Source organism: Rhipicephalus microplus, chromosome X (genome assembly GCF_043290135.1).
Source record: "Rhipicephalus microplus isolate Deutch F79 chromosome X, USDA_Rmic, whole genome shotgun sequence".
Classification (NCBI taxonomy): domain Eukaryota; kingdom Metazoa; phylum Arthropoda; class Arachnida; order Ixodida; family Ixodidae; genus Rhipicephalus; species Rhipicephalus microplus.
Window position 1 is genome coordinate 487,784,482 of NC_134710.1, and position 13,046 is coordinate 487,797,527.

Below are 13,046 nucleotides of genomic sequence, written 5' to 3' on the forward strand. Positions count from 1 at the left end.
CGAAAAACCTTGCGTGCATATTTCGACCACTCGACCAGGAGACAGCGAAACTAATTCAGTAGGAGCATGCTGACTAGGACTGGCAATTCTGAACACTTCTAAGGAATTTTGAAGTGAAGATAATAAGTATGCTCGTAAATGGTATTTAGGGTCTTGCCGACCACCTGCTTTAGGCAGCATCATTTTCCTTAGACAGTTCTGCAGTGCTTTGCGTTTTTATGCCATTTTGTTACACGTTAAAGCCTAATTAAGAAGATTCCAGAATGTTCCTACGCGGATGTGCTTGTGCAGGCATATGTGTGTTTGTGTGTTCGTTTAAGATTGTGCGTGCGCATGCGCCCACGTGTTTCTGTGTGAGGGTGTCCGTACCACAACCTCCGGTACACTTATATCGCGCACATACGCACAAATACCAACAATCAAAAAGTTGGCATAAAACTCTTTATGTATTACGTGAATATTTAGTTTACAGGCCTCTGAATCAAAAACTTATTGAAAAAGGTATTTTGAATCTTAAGTTCCCTTTTACTCGCCTTTTTAGGTGCGCATTGCGCCATACGCAGCTTTTAGGGACATCGACGATTTAGTTTTGCGGGAACGCCTACACGTAGGAATGCATAGATAGATAGATAGATAGATAGATAGATAGATAGATAGATAGATAGATAGATAGATAGATAGATAGATAGATAGATAGATAGATAAATAGATAAATAGATAGATAGATAGATAGATAGATAGATAGATAGATAGATAGATAGATAGATAGATAGATAGATAAAACATTTGGTTCCAAATCTGCACGCTACACCGCAAATGTAGTCGAAAGACAATAGTCTTGCGTTTAGAGAAAGTGAACAAAACGTTTATTTGATGTTCTGCGCAAGAAAATGGTGGAGGGTATTCTGGAGACACTGCGTTAGAGTGCCTCGTGCGTGTAGCGGAGGCGAACGAGCGCGTAGAGGCACGTTAGACACAAGCGCCATCTGGCAGTTATCTTCGAAAACGAAGGCGTGCAGCCCACGGAGAAAAATGCGTGCCAGTCACGGATGTGATAAGGTGTAGAATGCAAAGCGACTGGCAGGTGCCACCACCGTGACGTCATAGCAAAGCGTTGGAAACAACTTTTTGGGCATCGCGTCTCACTGTCAGCACAGCGCGCTAAAACGCTACATTCCTTAGAGTTACTTGTGTGTGTGTCTTTTCTAGTATAAAGGCAGACATACATTTATATGTGCGCAATAATTCGTTTTTATTCACAATCGCACAACTATGAACGCTAATTCTTGAGCAATATTGGTGGGCGCTGCGAATTAGGTTGGCCGTTTGGTGCCGTTTGAGGTATTGTTAGGGCGAACAAACAGACAAATGTACAGGTAGACAGACAGACAGACAGACAGATCACAATTGTTCCGTCGAAGGTTTCCAAGAAAGACTATCCTATTTAAAAATTACAACATCTCTCACTAATGAAATCATGTGGGTATGCGACGGAACCCTGATGCTAACTTGTATTTCTATTTCTTGTTTCGGTTTGTATTTTTCTGTGTATGTTTCATTTGTGTGTGGAGTGGTGTACATGCTGTGTACCGCTTATGTAACCCTCCTTCCATTTGTGTATATTAGTGTGCGTGTGCCACAAAGTGAACATCTAGCTCTTCTAGGTGAGTGCAACGTGTCGAGGGTGCGCAGGATTGCATGTAGAAGCGCACACATGTGCCACTGACATTAATGGGAGAGGATAAACAAATTGCAGGCAGGGCTCTGCCACTTTCTCCAAACCAAGCCAGGAGAGGGGGAGAGTTCGCACATATGCAGTAAGGGTGTTCACGCCACACACCGGATTGAATCCCGCCATGAGTTGCTTCGCATTTCAAAACTTTACTGAGGTCGTAAAAGAATCCACCGCCGTTTTATAGAAGGAGTATCGCGGGTCATTTCTACATAGAAAAGAGAAGGCCTAGCCTCATCGACGTGTCGAGGGCCTTCTGGACAGCCTTGACTTGTTGTAGGAGGACCGGGCTTTTGAGCATAGGTTTCAGTTATTTTTAGATATTTTTTATGCTTTTCTTGTAAAGAGGGGTACCCCCTGAGCACGTGGCTAAAATCATTGTGATTGTGGAAGTCCAGACAAAGCTGTGAAATGTCTCGGAGTAATGACTGTAAGTGAAGAGGCTGGGGTATGTTTCCACCAGCAGCTTCTGAAGGGAGATTGCTTGTGGCCTAGTCTAGTTTTATTGTGGCAGTATAAATGACCCACGGCTCATTTGATGTTGTTTTGTGACCTCATTGAATGTTGGTAAGATATCTGCTCTGACCGAGCCTCAAGCCTCCAGTCGTGATAAGGTAAATCACGTGCCTTAGAGTGCGCTAGATCATTCAAAAGGTCCCCGACCTCTGAGCCAAGGTGAACAGGGAACAAAGTAAGAATGCTATGGGCAAGTTACTTGTGAGCGAAAGTTCTAGGAACTTCTTTGTATGTGGCACCAAAATTGAAAGCCCTTGGAGTGGACTTAGGGTCGGTGTAATTATCAGCTGTCTGCGGATTAAGGACAGCTTGTGTAATGACCATCACCCTAAATAATTCAAAAGCACCGTAATGATGTATGCTGCGACACAGCAATAAACAAATGAGAAAATGAAGAAAATAAACAAAATTCGGCAGATACCAGGTACCATATAAATCAATGTTATGCGAAGCCTGCAGAGGAAAGGTCGCTGTGGAGTAATATTTTCTATTGAGTGTTACAATGACTCTTTCATTCGCGTTTTGTTGTGGCTGGTGGCCACACCGCGAGATGATCTGTTGCCTCACTACCGCCGCCACTGGCGGTGACACTCACCACGCCATCTGGCATGGCATCAGTGAAAGAACCAGTGAAATCACGTTGCAACAGCGGAGGAGCCAGCGTTGCATCATATACTTGTGTACGCAAGGGGCGGCTTGGTGGAATTCGTCGGTAAATATGAAAATTGAGTCGGAGAGACTGAAAACAGCCAGACTTCGTCAGCACGAAAGCAAGAGAAGGCAGCGAGTTGAGGACACGGAGGAAGAACGAGTCGTACGCCTCGAGTAGTGGAACCGTACAAAGGAACATCCTGAGCAACAAGCTACCGTACCGCTCGCAGAGCGAATCCTGGCGTAACTGAGCTAAGCCACAGCAAATTTTTTACAGATTGAAACAATTAAAAATGACACTAAAGAAATATGTTTTAAAATATATCAATAATAGGCAAAGCTTTTTTTTCAACATAGTAGGCACGGAAATATGTTCAACAGTCGCCCGGACGTAACTTTTTGCATTCGTCTGATCAACACTGCCAAAGTCAGCTTTTTTGAGCGCTGTTGCGGTCAAAATATCCATGTCGTTTTCACTGCTCCTCGGTAGGTATAGACTGTCGATGACAACGGGTACATGCCCACACACCTGTGACGTCTGTGGCACATACCCGCATGCCCATGGTATACGGGTATGTGCCACACATGTTTGGCGGAAAAGGCTTGAGGACGCACGTGACGAGATTCTAACATTCTTAGATTTATTGGCGCATCCGCAGCAGCCATGTGGCCGCAAGCTACTAGCCATTTTCACTGACAGGTCCTATTCACACAGCTGCCCTGAGCTGCAAACAATTTATCATATGTGCCAAATATTATTTCAGGCGGAAATGTCGAGGCCCGTGTGCTCAGATTTGGGTGCACGTTAAAGAACCCCAGGTGGTCAAAATTTCCGGAGCCCTCCACTACGGCGTCTCTCATAATAATATGGTGGTTTTGGGACGTTAAACCCCACAAATCAATCAATCAATCAATATTATTTCATAAGAACAACATATTTAGTAGAAGTGCCGCAACAAATGGGTCTTGGGTCAGTACATTTCAATATAGTAGCACGATGTTGACTCCAGTTGTTAGTAACCTTCATTCAAATGCCCGAGAATTTATTCCATTCTCCAGAAGCCGCAAGTTGAGAGGCAAATATGGCGGCACAATTAAGTACAGTTGGCGCGATACGAAATGTAGTAAGTATGGGAAGTAGAAGGAAGCATTCATAGCTATAGTACTGTTGTTATTTGTGAAATAAATTACGGTTGAAGTTTTCTTTAGCCATGCTTGCAGCACTCATGATTTGACTACAAGGTGTTCGCAGATAAACTTCAGCAAGAGGATTTTATAGCGAAAGTAACGTAATGCGTAATATGAACCTCGCCTCAGCGAAAGAACTACGATGAGACGCGAAAACACGGCAGCTTCGCTCTGTTAGTACCGAGCCTGAAGGAAGAGTTGAGCGAGGTGACCTTACCTTCTCTTTATTTTTTCGTTCTCTTTTTAGCTATTTGTCTTTATTTCTTGTATCCGCTTTTTTCTATCTGTTCTTAATTAGTTTCCTTTTTCACATTCATGTCTATTTTCTTTTCTTCGCTTGCTTTTTTTATTCGTTTCCTGTCTTGCACTCCATTTCCTTCTATTTTTTTTCTCTTTTTATGCCTTTTTATTTTCTATTTTCTATTTCTATTTTTCTTTTCTATCTTCTACAAAAAATTGGCAGTCGCCTTTTCCTATCCCTCGCTCTTTCTCTACATGTTCTCCTTTCTATCACTTTTAATGTTACCTGTATTCTTCTTTCTTCTTTTTACTTCAAAATTTCTTGGCGGTGAGGGTTAACCCTCTGCAAATAGCCTATCTTGCTCTAGGCGCATTGGGTTGTGATAGCTTTGTATGACTGGTGTCTGCAAGCTTTAGTATTCACAAACTTGTAGCGTACCCTCGTTGGGCTCCATGGTTGGTGGTTGCCAATATTGCTAAAAAATATGACCGGCATGCATACAGCATTCCCCTTACTTTGTGATTGCACTGATTTGAAGGGGGGTACGCAACAATGACAAACTTTTTCAACAGGCCAATAGAACCATTTCGTCACTTCAATGTCATCCACTGTAAGAAAACTGGAAAGCAAGCCAGGACCGTTTCCCCCTTTGTAGTTGCTAGATCTCTTACTGAAACTCTTGGCGCTGGATACAAGGTAACCAAAATGGCTAGCAGAGACCTCCTTCTCGAAATTCGGGACAAAGAACAGTTTTAAAAGCTAGACGGTCTCTCAACTTTTGGTGGCATACCGATTACTGTAACACCACACGGACCAATGAACACTAGTCGGGGTGTGATATCTGACACAAAATTACTGGACCTGACAGAAACTACACTCTTGGAGGGGTGGAAAAGCCAAAATATGGCCAATGTACAAAAAATTAGCATCAGAAGAGACAAGAAAGAAATACAAACAAAACATCTAATACTCACGTTTGCTTCCACTCATCTGCCAGAAACTATTTAAACAGGGTACACGAAAACTTTGCTCAGGCCATACATACTTAATCCACGTCGTTGCTTCCAATGTCAGAAGTATGGCCACGGCTTTCAAAGCTTTCATGCTCGCCAGATTTGTGCTCAATGTGGTGTCTTCGGCCACACGTCTGAGAATTGCAAAGAACAGCCGCACTGTGTAAACTGCGTCGGAAACCATGCTGCATATTCACGTTCTTGTCCCGACTGGAAGAAAAAAAACAGAAGGTGATAACGGTGAAGGTGAAAGAAAACATTTCTTTTAAGGAAACAAGAAAAGGGTCTCGCCATTCTATGGCCCAACATACGCTGATGCGACGCGTCAGGACGCACCACCGCACCAGCCTTGGCCACTTCATCGGCCCGCGCATACCGAGCCGGTGGTTGTGGCACCTGCCCCCAGGGCGGCTGTAGTCCAGACTACACCGCCTACTTCCGAACAGAGACCGGAGATTCCAGGGTCCTCAGGTCTCAAAGCCTCCCCTCACCAGACAAAGCACAGAATTCGAACAACGAGCTCACACCTGCGGGCATCCAGTGAAGCAATGGATACTGCGGTACCCTTGGTGCCGAAAGAGTGGCGTGGCTCCTTGGAGCGCGCCAAGAAAACGAAAAAGTAGGTAACGTGGCCCGGTGACATCCCTGATACTTGAGTCGAAATGTCTGGACTAAACAGTACTGACTATTTGTACACACAGCACTACTGTACTTTCACCATGAACACTCAAAATATTCACCAGAACTTTCACCAGAAGTTTTACACTAACACTCACCAAAAGTGCTGCCTGTACAAGAAACAAACTAAAACCAAGACACACGAACTTTCTACGTAACTACATTAGTTTTCGAAAATGCCGTGACATCACCCGGAGATGTAGCCGTTACAGTCAGTCAATGGATCGCACGCACACACAACTCCAAATGTCCCTTGAGGCAGTGGCTGTTCGAGCTGTTCTTTTCGTCAACTTGATACAGTTTGCACAATTTACATTTCTTCAAACTATCAGCTGCAAGAATATCATTTCCAATCTTTAATTGATGAACTTCCAGACGCTTGCCTTCTCCTTGGAGACTTGAATGCGCATAGCAAGCTACGGGGTGACTCTCATTGCGACACGCGAGGTCGACTGATTTAACAGTTCTGCTCTCGTCAAGTTGGTGTCACTTGATTCAAATAAAACCAACCTATTAAAATGTCGCTAACAATAGCTATTCCTCGTTTGACCTAACCATAGTGTTTCTGTCACTTGTGTCTCTACTTCAATGGAAAGTCATCAGTTCTCCCTACGAAAGTCAGCATTTTCCCGTAGTATTAAGCACACCTACGTGAATTGAATGTCCGCCACAGGTTCCCAAATGGCTCCTAAATGGAGCCGACCGAGAACAGTTTCATATCATCGCTCGTTTAGGTCGGACTGATATTGCACTTTAGGTATAGATGCTGCTGTCGAATATTGCACAGCTTTTTTTATTGATACTGCAACAAAATGCATCCCAAAAACGAATGGACACTCTGGAAAACGATGTTTGCCATGGCGTAACTCCAAACGCACGCAAAACAAAGCACGGAGGCTGCTTCGGGAGTCTCCGACAACTGAGAATCTCGAAAACTTTAGGAAAATAAAATCTGAAGGCAGGAGAACACGCCGGCAGGACAAGAGAGAAAGTTGGCGAAAGTTTTTATCAGGCATCAATTCGTACACCCATGAGGGCGAGATCTGGAACATGGTTAGCAGAGAAACAAGAAAAGAACCACATTCACTTCATATAGAGTAAACACATAAGGCTACAGCTTGGAAGACCAAGGAAAGTTCCTAGGTGCTTATTTTCAACAGGCGTCGACCTCATTACACTATTCTGAAGATTTCTAACGATGCAAAACAAAAAATAGAAAACCAGAATTCACAGCGGAAACCTACAAAACGCGAGGCATACAATGAACCCTTTCGTTTTGTAGAGCTGCTGGCATCGCTAAGTTGCTGCAATAATTGCGCTTTGCAGGTTCCGACCAATTCATCTACGAAATGCTAAAACATCTGCCCTCTGAAACTCCAAATTCCTTCCTTGCTCTGTATAACGCTGTTTGGGTTTACGGTGAGATTCCCACAGCCTGGCAAGAAGCCATTATTGTTCTGATTTAAAAACAGGGCAAGGACCCATTCGTAGTCTCAAGTTACAGGTATATTGCCCTTACCAGTTGTCTGTGCAAGGTCTTCGAAAACATTATATATAGAAGACTGATACACTTTCTTGAAACGAGCAGTCTGCTTGAGCCACACCAATGCGGGTTTTAAGAAAGAAGATGCACCCCAGACCACCTTATCCTTGTCGAAGCATAATTCTGCCATGCTTTTGTCTATAACCATTTTTTATTTATGTGTTCCTCGACATGGAGAAAGCCTACGACACCACGTTGCACTTCAGCATACTCAGAGACCTCTCAAATTGAGGTGTGCGTAGCAAAATGTTTTTTTATATAAATCAAAGTTATCTGTCTAGTCGAACATTCCGTGTTAGAGTAAGAACTGTTCTGTCATGAACATTTGTGCAGGAGACAGGAGTGCCGCAAGAAGATGTATTGTGTTGTACACTTTGTATAATCAAAAGGAACTCCTTGCGCATGCCCATCCCACGAAATATGTTTTATTGCGTATAAATCTATAACGTACAGGTCAGCTTAAATCATGCAACCTTTCAATGTGTGAATGGCAGGTACAGCTGGGTCTAAACAAGATTTCGAAATGGGCCGATGAAAATGGGTTTCAACTGAACCCACGAAAAAGCACCTGTGTCTTATTCCCCAGAAAGAGAGGCCTTCATCGTGATCCGGGCGCTCACCAGCATGGTCAACGTCTGTCTTTTGAAAGTGAGCATAGGTTCTTAGGCCGCCCCGCTGCGGTGGTCTAGTGGCTAAGGTACTCGGCTGCTGACCTGCAGGGCACGGGTTCGTATCCCGGCTGCGGCGGCTGCATTTCCGATGGAGGCGGAAATGTTGTAGGCCCGTGTGCTCAGATTTGGGTGCACGTTAAAGAACCCCAGGTGGTCTAAATTTCCGGAGCCCTCCACTACGGCGTCTCTCATAATCATATAGTGGTTTTGGGACGTTATATCAATCAATCATTAGGTTCTTAGGCCAATTGTCGGACAGCAAAGTAAGATTCATAGCACATATGAGATACCTGAAAAACAAGTGCTTGAAAACCATAAATATTTTGAAAGTATTGTGACGCACTTCTAGAGAAGTGACAAGAAGTGCCTCATGAAGGTATACAAAAGCCTGATACGTACACGCCTAAATATAGAGTAATAATATACCAATCTGCAACAACAACTGCCCCAAAGATGTTCAATTCTGTTCACCATCTCGGAATTCGTCTTTGTACAGGTGTTTTTGTACTAGCCTAGTACACAGCCTGTATGTTGAATAGAACGAGTGGTCACTACATCTTTAGAATTGCTACATATCATTTCTATACTTTCTTAAAATAAACGCAGACAACAAACACACTGTGCACCCCACCATCAATAATGACTCGTCTAGTTCTGTTCTATTTCAAAATCGCCCAGCCATGAAGCAGCCGTACGCACTTCGTGTGAGGAGTTAAGCCGAAGAAATCGGTGTGCTACTTTGTGAACGCAGTTTGGATGCTCCCGTTACATGTATTTGTCCCACCACCGCAATTTCAGCACCAACGGTACCGTAGTATCCATTGTTTCACTGGATACCCACACGTGCGAGCTCGTGGTTTTAATTCTGGCAGTGGCATCTCACAGATTAATATGTCCTTCGTATAAGTTACTAAAAGCAAGCCCTTTGCACTATTTGTAAACACTTTCTTGAAGTGCAGCATAAATATTTGTGTCCAGAATTTTTTACCGATGCCTAAAACACTCGCGACTCTGTGTCCTACGCTGTGCTTAGTTCATTTTTTTTCAGATGTAGGCGTTCTGCACCCCAATACGAGCATCTTCCTGCAGAGGCATGCGGGATAGTATCGGCCATCAAACATATAAAGGAACGAAAACTCTCAAAATCCGTGATATATACTGATTCTCTAAGTGGGGTAACAGCTCTAAAGTCCCTTAAAACACACTAACCCTATCCTGGTCTCTGTGTACTCACTACAATGCACGACCTATGCACAGGAGCAGTCTGTCATAGTCTGCTGGGTGCCAGGACGTCGCGAGATTCAAGGAAACGTGTTAGCGAATCAGCTCGCTGTTTCCGTCCACGAGTATGCCACAATCAAAACATCTGTCTCTGCACTTGACCTTCGACCCTTCAATAAAAGAAAGCTCGGGAATTATTGGCAGCATTTATGGGATATGCAAATAAAAAATAATCTTCACCTCATCAAGCCACATATCGCGAATGGGCCACCAACATTGAAGTCGCGCTACACAAAAATTACATTCACCAGATTAGGAATAGGACATATATGCAGCACACACTCACACCGTTTATCTGGCGGCGATCCACCCCCGTGCAAAAATTGTGGTGAACCTATCACCGTGCTTCATTTTTTATCACAGTGCAAAGAACTGGATATAATTAGAAGAAAATACTTTCCATATCCCTTCCGCCATCAAATACTCTTGCACCCATAAATGTTTTTTTTTTTCAGTTCAGTTCAGTTTATTCATTCAAAATACAAAATTCGTAGAATGTAGTATGCAGACGAGGGTCCCAAAGTGAAGCGACTGCAGTGTGACCCTCGGTTAACAATAACAATAAAATTATTAATTATAACAGCACGTAAAATACGCAACACAAGTGAAAAGTAAACAGTGAACTTACATAAAATAACATCAACTAAACAAAAAAGGCAGTCAGAATGCGACACAGGAACAATAGTAAAAAGGTATACAAGTAAAACATAATCACGCCATAAAGCAATAACCTAAATTTGCAAAGTCTTTCCAATTTCATGCCCGGATACATAAGAATCGTTAAGTAATCATCGTTGTCAACCTAGTTATGCAAGATGAAGTTTTTAAGATCACGTTTGAATGCATGAAAACATGACAATGATTTTAGTGTATAGGGCAGGTTATTCCACAATTCAATGACCACGAAGGCAGACGTTATTTTGCCATAATTGTTGTTACATTTAGGTAAAAGCAAGTTGTGACTGTGGGCGAATCTAGTGCTATTGGTGTTAGTGAGTAAACTAGCATCGATTAAATCAAACACAAGCTGTTTGTTAAGTTGTTTATATAACAATATGATTAAGTGAAAATTAAATAAGCCAGACACAGTAAGAATACAGTTAGCCTGAAGAAGTGGGGTAGCATTAGAATAAGATGAACTGTTGGTATTATTGCGAATGGCCTGATTCTGAATGGGCTGTACAGACGAAATATGAATGTTATATGTATTTACCCATGATGTAATGCAATAGGTGATGTGACTATGTATGAAGGCAAAGTATAGGGACAATAAGGCTTCAAGTGAAAAAAAAGGACGAGATTTTATGAGTGATCTTATACCAAATGCTATTTTTTGTTTGACGTAAAGAATATAATTCGTGAACTTTAAATGAGGGTCTAATTTTACGCCCAGAAAACACACACAGTTAGACGCAGGAATGAAATGATTATCAATGAACACTTGTGGAATGAAAGGTAGCATTTTTTGATGTTTTAAAAACCATAAACTGAGTTTTAAGCGGGTTTAAAATTCAGTTGTTTAAGCGACACTATTCAACGACATTAGTCAGTTCTTTGTTCAACATAATGATCAGAGTAGGTAATGATTTATGCGAGATGGAAATGGTTGTATCATCAGCGTAAAGAATAACTTTAGAATCTCCAAGGCAGTCAGGCAAATCATTAATATAGATACAAAACATTAAGGGTCCAAGTATAGAACTCTGTGGGACCCCTTGAATAATTATTTTAACATTAGAATTAACGCCCCCAACGCAGACTGATTGTTCACGATCAAGAAGGTAGTTTTTTATGAAGGTCAAGGATGGGCCAGTGATTCGCAAGGACTCTAATTTGCTAAATAAAATATTATGACTAATGGTATCAAAGGCTTTCGTGAAATCAAGAAATACAGACCCTGTGAAATTACTGTTGTCGATGGACGTTTTCAAGAAATCGGTTAATGATAGCAATGCTAAATTCGTAGAACTACCAGCCCGGAAACCGAATTGACAAGGCTTTAGCAGCTTAAATTTATTGAGGTACTTGTTAATACGTTTCACAAACTATTTTTCAATAAGTTTGCGGATGGAAGACAAAATAGAAATAGGGCGGTAGTTACGGACATCTGTCGTATCACCTTTATTGTGTACTGGGATTAACTTGGCTTTTTTCAGTGAGCTCGGAAATATACCATGTTTAAAAATGACATTAATTATATTGCTTAAGACCTCTGAGATGTCTGGAGCAGCAAGTTTTAAATGAAACGCCGATACATTGTTTAGTCCAGCGCTACAGTTTTTTAGACTCAGGATTGTAGAATTGACTTCGTCAATGGTAACAGGAAATAGAAAGAATGAATGGAAACAGCGGGTAAGGATGTACGAGGATACTTTGGGCCTATCATTGTATACTTCATAAAAGTAATCACTAAAAGACTCGGCTATATCAGAGGACTCAGTACAAATTTTTTGTTTATACCTAATTTTATCAATGACATTACTAACCTGAGGTCTGTTTAAAAAGTCATTGAAAAGTTTCAATTTTTTCTTTGGGTCATTTCTTGCTTTACAGAATTCTTTTTCATAATAAAGTCGTTTTGATTTTTTCAGCAGTTCATTCAACATCTTACTATATTTTTTATACCTAAGTCTCAAATTCACATTAAATGGCTGTTTTTTTTGTTTTCCTGTTGAGATTATCTTTTTTCCGCATGCTAGTTAACAAGCCTTGAGTTAACAAGGGATTACGTGGAAACCTATATATTTTCTTGCGTTTAACAGTTTTAGTGTTTGCATGCACAGCTTTAAGAAATAGGGAGCAGAAGTTGCCTAGTGCCTCTTCAGGATTTTCTAAGGTGTTGATGGAAGAACACTCATAGCCTTGAATTGCCTTGATAAAGTTTTCTTGATCGAAGGTTGACGTGAAATGGCCCGTGCTAAGGCGAGGTAGATTTACGGCAAAAGTTACAAAGACAGGATGATGATCAGTGATGCACACATCAATGACTCGTGCGCTAGGGGTTGGCGAAAAATTGCTTAATACGTGGTCAATGAGCGTGCTTGTTCCAGTGGGTGAAAATCGAGTAGGGGATAAAATTAAAGATTCAAGCCCGAAGCCAAGAAAACAATCACTATATGCTATGGTGCTGTTGTTATCTGTATCCATTAGGTTAATGTTGATATCACCAACCAAAACAGCTTGCTTATTTTCTGCGGTGATAATGTCGAGTACAGCAGCTAAATTAGGTAGAAAATGCGGAATAGACGAAGATGGAGAACGGTAAATGCATGCAATGATCACTTTATTTAGATTAACAGAGGAGGGGAAGGCAGCCTCGATCCATACAGATTCAAAGTTCGGAATATTCAAAGATAGGTCAGTCCTGCGCTTGTACTTTATCTCGGGCGCTATAAATATGGCCGAGCCGCCGTAGCGACCCGAATCATAAACATAGATAGAGAGCCAAAAAATCATAGGTAGAGAGCCAATTTTCAGTTGTCAATCGTTATTCGCGTTTTTAAAGCGTGTAAATAATTTTCACGTCATACTT

At 41.9% G+C, this 13,046-nt stretch overlaps 1 protein-coding gene across 6 annotated transcripts in view; it reads right to left on the minus strand.

The window, feature by feature from the left end:
• LOC119160779 (retrovirus-related Pol polyprotein from transposon 412) overlaps positions 1 to 13,046 on the minus strand; it is a 400,026-nt gene that overhangs the window by 58,156 nt on the left and 328,824 nt on the right. Inside the window, exon 1 of one of the 6 annotated variants that reach the window (XM_075880918.1) lies at positions 5,374 to 9,850. The exons of the other annotated variants lie outside the window; for them this stretch is intronic. The gene's annotated coding sequence lies outside the window, so the exon portion shown is untranslated. Of the gene's footprint in view, positions 1 to 5,373; positions 9,851 to 13,046 lie in introns of those variants that run through there. 6 annotated transcript variants of the gene reach the window in all.